We start from the raw sequence: 9442 nt of genomic DNA on the forward strand, positions 1-9442 counted from the left end.
ACACCCCTACTATTGAATTACAATATATATAATTTGATTTTTTTAATTCCTTGTCATTTGATAGTTACAACAATTGAATTATTGCTCTCATGCCACTGAGTTGGCCACTCAAATATACTGAGCTTGCTTTGATTTAGGATAACTCATGTTTGTTGCTTTTTTTTGCAAAAAATATGAGAATTAATTTGATCAAATTAAAAAAAAAATTGACTCATAACCAAATCAAATTATCTATAGAATCATAACACTTCAAACCAATTTTCTAGAGACATTTTTATGAATAAAAATTCTAAACACAACTTTATTAACATTTATATTTTACTTATTAAAAAAACATTAATATTTTAAACGTATTCAAATAATATCTTTAATACAACTAAATCAATCCCTTATTTAATTTTAAAAAAAAAAACCATAACCTAGTGTAAGAGCATTCTTATCCGATTATCTAAAATAAATGCATTTTATCTCATCAAAAAATTACTTAATTTATTTTACATAGCTACTAGTATTATGCCCGTGCATTGCACTGTTTTAATTATAAACTTTTAGTATCATTTTATTGAGAAATAATAAATTAATAATCACTTAAATCTTGATTATATAAATTTCATATAAATTATTGTTCTTAAAAGTATCAAGCAATCACACAATATATTTATATGGAAAAAAATCCTAAATTTAATAATTATGAACCTATGGAAACTTAACCAAAGGTATTTCATTTGCCAAAAAAAAAAAAAAAACATAATTCTCTTCTAACTTTCGGTTGTCTTATAATGACATTTTTGCAGCACATACATATAATATTACTAACAACAAAAATAAAAATGAGAAATATTAACATAAAAATTTTACTATTCAAGAAAATTAATCTAATCTAATAATGCACATATAAGCACAACTCAAATACAAGATAGAAATACACACACAATAATAACTAATGAGGGTTTTGATAAAACATTCTACTACAAACAAAGCAAACTCAAATAATATTTATAGAGGTTCATATAATTGATTTCATGGATTTAAAATTGCATCTATGACTCATAAGCAAAACCATAAAAACAAAAACAAAGAATAGAAACATACTTGTAAAAGTGTTTTTATCTTTTATTTTTTATACAAGATCAAATTTCTACTATAGTCTAATCTAAGTGTATATGTGTGTGAAACTCCCTCTGAAGACTTGAACTCCAGTCCTTACTCCCCATACCCTACAAGCATTTATACTTGTGAAGTGGCCATTGCACCAAATGTGAGCAGTGGTGTAATAGTGTTTTTTAATAAAGCGTTCTACTGCAAACAAAAAGAGAGATACAAACTTATTATTAATAATGGGGAGAGAGAAAAAATGATTGGAACAATAAGTAGTGTTTCTATCTCCAAAAATTAAAAAAAGATAAAAAGAAAGACCCCGTAAATGAAGAATTTGTGCATATAAATATATAAGAATATACTAAAAAAAACTCTATATCTATAGAGAATTTTCAATTGTGAAGATGTTAGATTTCTAATCAATTTAGGAATTATAAGAGATATATAATTATTAGGAAAAAGATATGTATTAAAAAAATTATCACACTTAACATTAACAAAAAAGAGGTAAAACTCATCACTTAGGATGCATGTTTATCCAAAAAACTTGGAAGTTAGGACTTGGGAGAGTTCTATTAGACATAAAATTTCAAATTATATTGAAGTTAAAGTATAAGAGAAATTATTAGATGGTTTGCAATTAAAGAAGCACTTATCCTATGTGAAATTCTAACCAAATATATATTGTTAAAAAATGTTTCTATGGGGTAAAGCAATCTAATAGGATAGCAATGCCACGTGTCATACCCACGGCCGAGGAGTTCAGTGTAGTTCCGAGGAGACCATCCCCTCGAATAGTGAGGTCAGGGAGGCGAGCCATGGCCACGTCAATGGCACAATATCAGAGGAGGCCACACTGTAGAGGAAGAACTCCGAAAAGGGGGGAGGTTAAGCCTGTCGTGTCTGAAGAGATGGAAGCTACCACCACATTAATTGCAACCCACTAAACCTTCTAACCGCATTTATGTGGAGAAGACCTTTAAACAATGTCATCTTGGTTGCCGTTACTCACAAAAGATTTGGAGAAACGTCTAATAGGACAAGCACTCGAATAGCGTCCTACACAATCAACAAGTGGAAGACTAAGGTCAACTGAAGGAGGCTATATAACGTAAGAAACCCACCAGAACAGGGCATCATCTGAAAAGTGTGGAAGAAGACACTGTAGTAGCTAAGAACTGAAATTGTAACCAAGTCTAAAGAAACATAATCGAGCACTACTCTCCTTAGACTTTGCTGAGAGATTTTCTTTGCATACAACTTAATTTTCTTTGCTTTTCCACTATCCTTAATCCACTGTGCCGTTGATCAATCCATTGAAGCCCAGTTTTTAAGCTCACTCTCTACAAATTCATTGTGTTGGGCTATTTGGGCCCTAATCCAATCATTTCTTGGGCCTAGGATAGAAAACTTGCCCTTACAATTTCTATCCAAAAAAAATAGCGTTTATTTATCTGTAAAATTATTTTTTATCTGTAATATTTTATTTTAAATAAAATACTAATGGTTACACCATCCTAATCTAAGTAAATTAGTTATCATATCCATGTTTCCAAGGTTTTTTTTTTTTTTTTTACGTGTCTTATCATTTTAAATTTAAAGTGTAGTAATTAAAAAATAAGAAGAATTAGATTACACTACGTCTACGTTGCTGCAATTTAAGATGTATTAGACCTTTTTTTTTTTAGTATAGTATACGTCTGAGCAATTTAAGATACATTTTATAATTAAAAAAATATGTGACTTAGACATTACACACCACTACTCTAGATGGATTAAGGGTGCATTTTAATACGGACACCAATTTGTCAAAAAAAAAAAAAAAACAAAAACAATATCTTACTCTTTGTATTTTATTTTATACTACACTAGTTAGAATGTAAGTGTACCATATGTTTAATTTTAATTGTTCCCTTTAAACTTTGGTTACTTTTTAAGGAAAAAAAAAGATACAAATTGCGATTGATGATGTTTAAAGGTAAACATTAGAGTGGAACAAAAAATAAATATTCACAATTTTCATGTTTTGTTGACGTGGATGGATAAATGAAATAAGATTTGTCACTTTTATAAAGATGAACTTGCTTATAAATTGTCTTTTTATTTTTCGTTTTTTTATAGAAATAAATTGACTTTTTCATGTTGGGCTAATGAGATGGTTAGTGAGAAAAATGTTAAGAAAATAAAAGGAAATAAAAAAGGAAGAAAATTGCAAAATCATTTTATAAATTTTTGAAAAGTCGAAGGACCAGATAGAAAAATAGGACAAATTTTAAGGATTTGATGGTTGATTTGGAAACCAAATGAGTTGACACAAATTAAACTTAAGGATAAAATGAAGACTGCCCTTGAATATATATACATCATCTTGGGTTGGTTAGAGAACACTTGGGTTGGTTAGAGAACACCATTCCCTTAAATTGGGCTATAACCAAACCAATAAAGTGATTAGTAAATAGTCTAACCAAACCAACTCAGATTTGTTTAGACTTAGGATAGATGAAAATTTTTTGTTCCATTTTGAGTATTCCATTTTATACTCAATCAATCATAGGCATAGCTTGTCATATTTTTTTCTTTCTTTATAAAATAGTGATACTAGGAATATTGCAAATTTTTACCATATAGGCCTTGGAAGGAATAAGAAAGGAAAAAAAGGAAGGGAAGATAAAAGGAAAGGAAATGAAAAAGAAAAATGCTTCCCTCTTATATGCTTGGACATCAAAAGTGGGGAGAGAATGATAAAAGAAAAGAGAAGAAATATTTGATCTTTCCTTTGTTTGATTTGCACTCAGTTTTCCCTCCCTTTCTTTTCTTTCATGTTAAGCCAAAAAAAAAAAGAGGTTTTCTTTTTTAAGTGGCATATCATTTCTCCTCTCCTTTTTCACCCGTTCCAAACACAAGTTAAAAGTTGATATAATTTTTTTTTGGAGAATGGGGACATAGGATTTATATCCTTTTTAATTTGCAGTCTCTCTTTTGGGATACCATGGGCTTCCCTATGCTTGGTTTTGTGCACTGCCTTTACCATAATTTGGTTTAATATTACTACCTATGTGTTTGTTATTTGTTTTTTCTGGGTCTATACATTAATCCTTTGTTCTGTACCTTAACCTTTTTATTTTGGTGTGTATCCTAAACCTATATGCCCTTATTAAAAAACTAGACTAATTACATGCGCTTTGTGCATGCAATAATACTTTTTTTTTTGGTTTAGTGTTATAATGTTTTAAAGTGATATATTGTATTTTTTTTTTAAAGAAAGGTAAGATAATATAAAATAATGTTTAAAAATGAAATAGAGATAATGTTCTAAGTTTTAGGCAGAATAAAGAAGATAAATGAAAAAGTCTAAAACATTATTGCAGTATTTGAATTTAAATAGATAACAAATACAGATAGGAATCAGACATTTGAATACGGGATAAGAATGAGTAGTTTTTAAGTGAGGTAGTGATTTTGTTTTGGAAGAAGTAAATTTGTTTTTTTTTTGTTTTTTTTTATAAATGTATTTAAATTCAAATAGATAACAAATAGAGATAGGTATCAAACATTTGAATACAAATGAGATTAACAATTTTTTTCCCTTTTGTACATGAGATAGTATTACTCTTTTAACCTTTTTTTATACGTCTTTAAACATTTTTTGTAGGAAAAAAAAAATTAAACTGAAAGGTATGTTATTTAAGAATTTGTATAAGGATATTTTGGTACTTCAAAAATTGAAGACAAAACACATGAATCCTCTTATTAGTAGTATAGATATGCCCAATTGAGAAGAAGAACAAAAAATTAATCACCCAAATTCATCAAAAAATAAAAATCATACCTAGTAAAAATAAAAATAAAAGAAAGAAGAAGAGCAAAACGCCCTAAAAAACCAAACATCAAACCAAAAAAAAAGCAAGAAGGGAAGCAGTGTATCACATCCAAGAAAAAAAAAAAGAAAAAAGAAAAAAAAGAATACCAAATGTGAGATAAGGGGTAGTTCAGTCATTTGATTGCAACAACTCTTCTCCTCTTTATTTCTTCCAAATTGGGTAGATAGTACTTTGGTGGATTCAAAAAGAAAACACTCAAGCCCTATCACTTTTCCCCCTTAAAATCCACCCAACCAAACACCCTAAAAATCATTTTATCTCCCATTTTCTTTCCTCTCTTTCCATCCTCCATAGAATCCACTCAACCAGATGGGCACTTATGTAATTTTTTTGTGCTTATGTATCTTTTAATTCTTTGTTTATGCCAAAAAAGAAAATAAAAAAAATGTTAACATATAATTTTTTTTTTTCTTTCTAGTTTCTTCTCTTTAAAAAAAAAAAAAAAATCTAATGGCTATTCCAGTTTTCACAATGGAGAAAAATAGTAATCTTTCATCTCCTCCTTATCACAAACTTCTGATGCGATGTCAAGAGGCCTTCTAAATTAGCAGACAGCCAAATCTTTATTTACTTGAATATCTTGGAGGTAGCCTGACCTATAGAGCCCATCAAGCTTGGGCTTGGGCTGAATACAGAATAAAAAGCTTAAGAAGAGCCCAGAGAATTCAGAAACAAATGCAAATAAACACAGACAACTTTTTTTTTTTCCCTCCCATAATTTGATTGTTAACACCGGATTGACGCAATTTGAATCTAGATATTTTTATTAGAAATATCAAAAAATATCAGTTGAGCTATAAGGCTTTTGTCAAACACGGACAAATTTGCAAACACACAAAATAACAGCATCAACAAGAGAGAGCTTTAGTTCACAGCACAGCAAAGTCAAAAATGGCATGTCCCCGTCTTATCTTGCTTCAATAATTATGTTATTGCCTTGCAGGGTTCAAACTAAAATTATTGAGAGACCACAAAGGGAATTTTGGTTATTATCAAAAGCAGAAATGACCTGCTTTGTAGTTAATGGTCTAAAGCAGTTTTTGTTTTAATATAGAACCCCATCTTTAAAATTAGAGTATCTTGTTAAGTTCAAAGAATTTTGAATTTGATAAAAATCTTTTCTCAGAAAAAAAAAAGCACAAATGTTGCATTTGGATGGATATCGATTTCTATCTTCAATTAGAAACAAACTTACATAAATTTTCTATGATTGTTTTGGGATAAAATATGGGGAACTTAAATTGGGTGTGCTTATGCAAATTATAGTAACATGGGGAGGCCATTCATCCTTCATTGAGAAGTAGGAGGAAGTCTACTTCCTAAAGCAATTATTAGGTTCGTCAAGTGGATTCTCCCCTCTATCACATGGCATGAGAGGTGAACCCCTTCCATGAGTCCCACATGGAACCTCACTTCCTTATGAGATGGGAGGATTCCACCCAACGAACCTAATAATTTGTTCACTTTCTTATCTATGCTTCATATTGTAAATGGACCATAGGAAAGTTGATGATTAAGACAATATTTCTTTTTTATATAAAGAATTTTGAAGTGAGAAAATGACAGCATGGAACTCATAAGTATAGACTTTAAATTAACCTAAAAAAATAGATACTTTTAATTCTTAAAATAACATTTATTTTGATTAAAAAAATGCAATTTTTATTTCACCAAATTGTTATTTTGATGATTACATCTAATAATTTTTTTCAATAGATAAAATAGGGTTTAAAATCTGTAGTGCTCGCTTTATGATGATTGCTCTTTATCATCGGATTAAGATATCAATGATTTTTTTTTTTTTTTGTAGTTTAGGTGGAATTTGAACATTTAATTTTTTATTTAACGACAAGAAGTTTTACAAGTTGATTTATTTTTTAAAAAATATAATAGTATTTTTGTCTAATTTTTTTAAGTAAAATAAATCGATGAAAATAAATTATACCATGCCGACATAGATGGTGGTATCTCTGTACAGGGTTTCAAATCTAAGATGTCTACATCTAGCCCTCATCCTTAAGTAAGAGAAGTTTTTGAATTCTTTTAGTCATGTACTTGGCACTACCTCTCTTGTTGTCTATTATGGGTTGGCCATCCAAATGCGCACATGTACTTCTCTTTAAATTGATGGTTTATGAGGAATGATTTTAGTGTTTTGTTGTATATATCTCTATTTATGGGTTTCAAATCTAATTATAACACAATAATTAATCATCATTAATCTCAAAAAATTAAGTTGATTAATAATAAAAATTCAATCATTCATTAACGTTCTTAACCTTAAACAAAATAGAAGGAGATAGTACCAAAGAAAAGTCTTTCAAATGGGCCCCATGTCTCATGTTTGTTTCAATATTTCGAGTTTAGACAATGGAATTTTTTTTTTTAAGGAAAAGATTGTGAAATTAATTATATAAAAAAACCAGTTAAATCAGCCTGAATTACATTGAGAGTTTGTGATGGAGCATTCTCCATTCATACAACATAATTAGAGACATTTATTGTGTACTTAATTAGACTATGTGCAACCATATAACCTTCTCTTCTCTAATGTGAGTAATATAATTGAGTAAAGGGCCTAAAACAAACCTTTGCATCATGGATTAGCAAATCATAAGTTATCAAATAATCATCATCTTCTATAAAGGCTTTAATTATCATCTCCAAGTCACCTTCCAATTTAGAACATGGAATTATCCACAAAATATTTTACATCCAAGCAAACAAAACAACAATTTCCATGCTCAAAAAGGAAGATAGAAGATTCTAAAACTAAATAAATAAAATAAAACTAAGTAAAATATTGGAGTAATCCCACTATATGTGTATGAGGATTGACTTGTAAGTCACTATTTCCACGTGGCAAACGTGTAGATCCGGGTCCAAAAGGGGTTTGAAGACACATGTACTTTGTTTTTCTAGGGTTTTATGTTAGTGACCACCAACCCAATTTACAAGTCCTCTCACTTTTTAGAAGTCACTTCATGTTTCTAAAACATTAAAAAATAATAAGAAAAACTACAAAATATTGTCAGGTTACTTGTTAGTTATTCGATTCTCAGTGCAATTTGGTTGCAGCCTAATTGGATTCCAATATTTATCAACTCTTTCTACTTTTGGGAAGTCTTTGTCACCTTCTCCACTATAAATGAGATTATTTAACTTAAGTGTATCTTTGTAATCTGTAAACAATTTTATGTCAACAAATAAGAAGGTAAACAAGAAGAAGAAGAAAGATGACATTTTGATGAAGAAAAATGACATGGAATAAGAACACTCAGCCATGAAATAGAGAAAAAAAAATAAAAATTCCTAAACTCTATGTGTGCATGTGTTTTTCTGACGATACATTGATTATTTTGTACTTGCAGAATATAATGATATTATAATTTTTTTTCTCATAACATAATAATGAGTTTTACTAATTAAATTCATATTTATGTAAGATGAGTAAATATCATGTCATTGTATTTCGACAATACTCTATAATTTTTCTAAGTTGAGATATCTTATCCTGAAATTTGAACCTAAACTCTCCCTTAAAAAAGAGTCTATAAGATTTTTGACAAGAATTTACTAAGTTGTCATTGTTTGGTTTTGGATATCTATCTATTTTGCCTAGTTCATAGTGAGATAGATCCTTAAATAATTGGGCAAAAATCTATTGGCCTAAAAAATTCAAAGCCTTTCCCTTTCCATTTTGAACATGCGCTCTTTCCTATTCAAGGTTAGGCCAAATTATGACCAAGATGTGTATTGATTATGATGTATCATATCAAACTGTGCTGATTGCTGGATATATGTAAGGTTTTGTTTGTGCAAAACAATATTCTCCAAGAAAATATATAAAATAATAATAACTTAAAAAAAAAAAAAAAAAGCACCACACAATTCTATTTGGCGTGACAATGGTCATTGTTATAATGACCAGAGGTTTAAATAAGGCTCCATTTGGTATTGCATTTAAGCCCTTCTAAGAAATTCAAGAGGACTTAAAGCTTTTTAACAAATCACTCCATTTGTTTCGACATTATTGTTTTCTAAAATATGAGTCATTATCTAAAAATTATTTTTCAAAAAAAAATCTCATTATTCCATATTTGGTAAGGACCTTAAAAATGAAATATAATTGCTTTCAAAAATTTCCATATTAGATAAAAAAAAAAATTTTATTTAGCGTGATATGAGATAAAATTGTGTTTTTTATATATATAAAAAAGAGAGGATAAAATCTCTAAAAAATAGTCATATTTTTAATAGAATTTTTTTTGTTAATCAAAGATAGTTTTTATTTGACTTATTATTTATGATGCTACAAAAAAACTAGAAAACACAAAAAACTATCTTTACAAAAAAAAAAAAAATCATAAAAACAAACGGAGATGAAATTTATCACTAGCTACCAATTTCATTAAATAATTTTTTCTCCTCAACGTTAAAATACAAGTCTCAATTTTAATGAT

Source organism: Castanea sativa, chromosome 9 (genome assembly GCF_040712315.1).
Source record: "Castanea sativa cultivar Marrone di Chiusa Pesio chromosome 9, ASM4071231v1".
Lineage (NCBI taxonomy): Eukaryota > Viridiplantae > Streptophyta > Magnoliopsida > Fagales > Fagaceae > Castanea > Castanea sativa.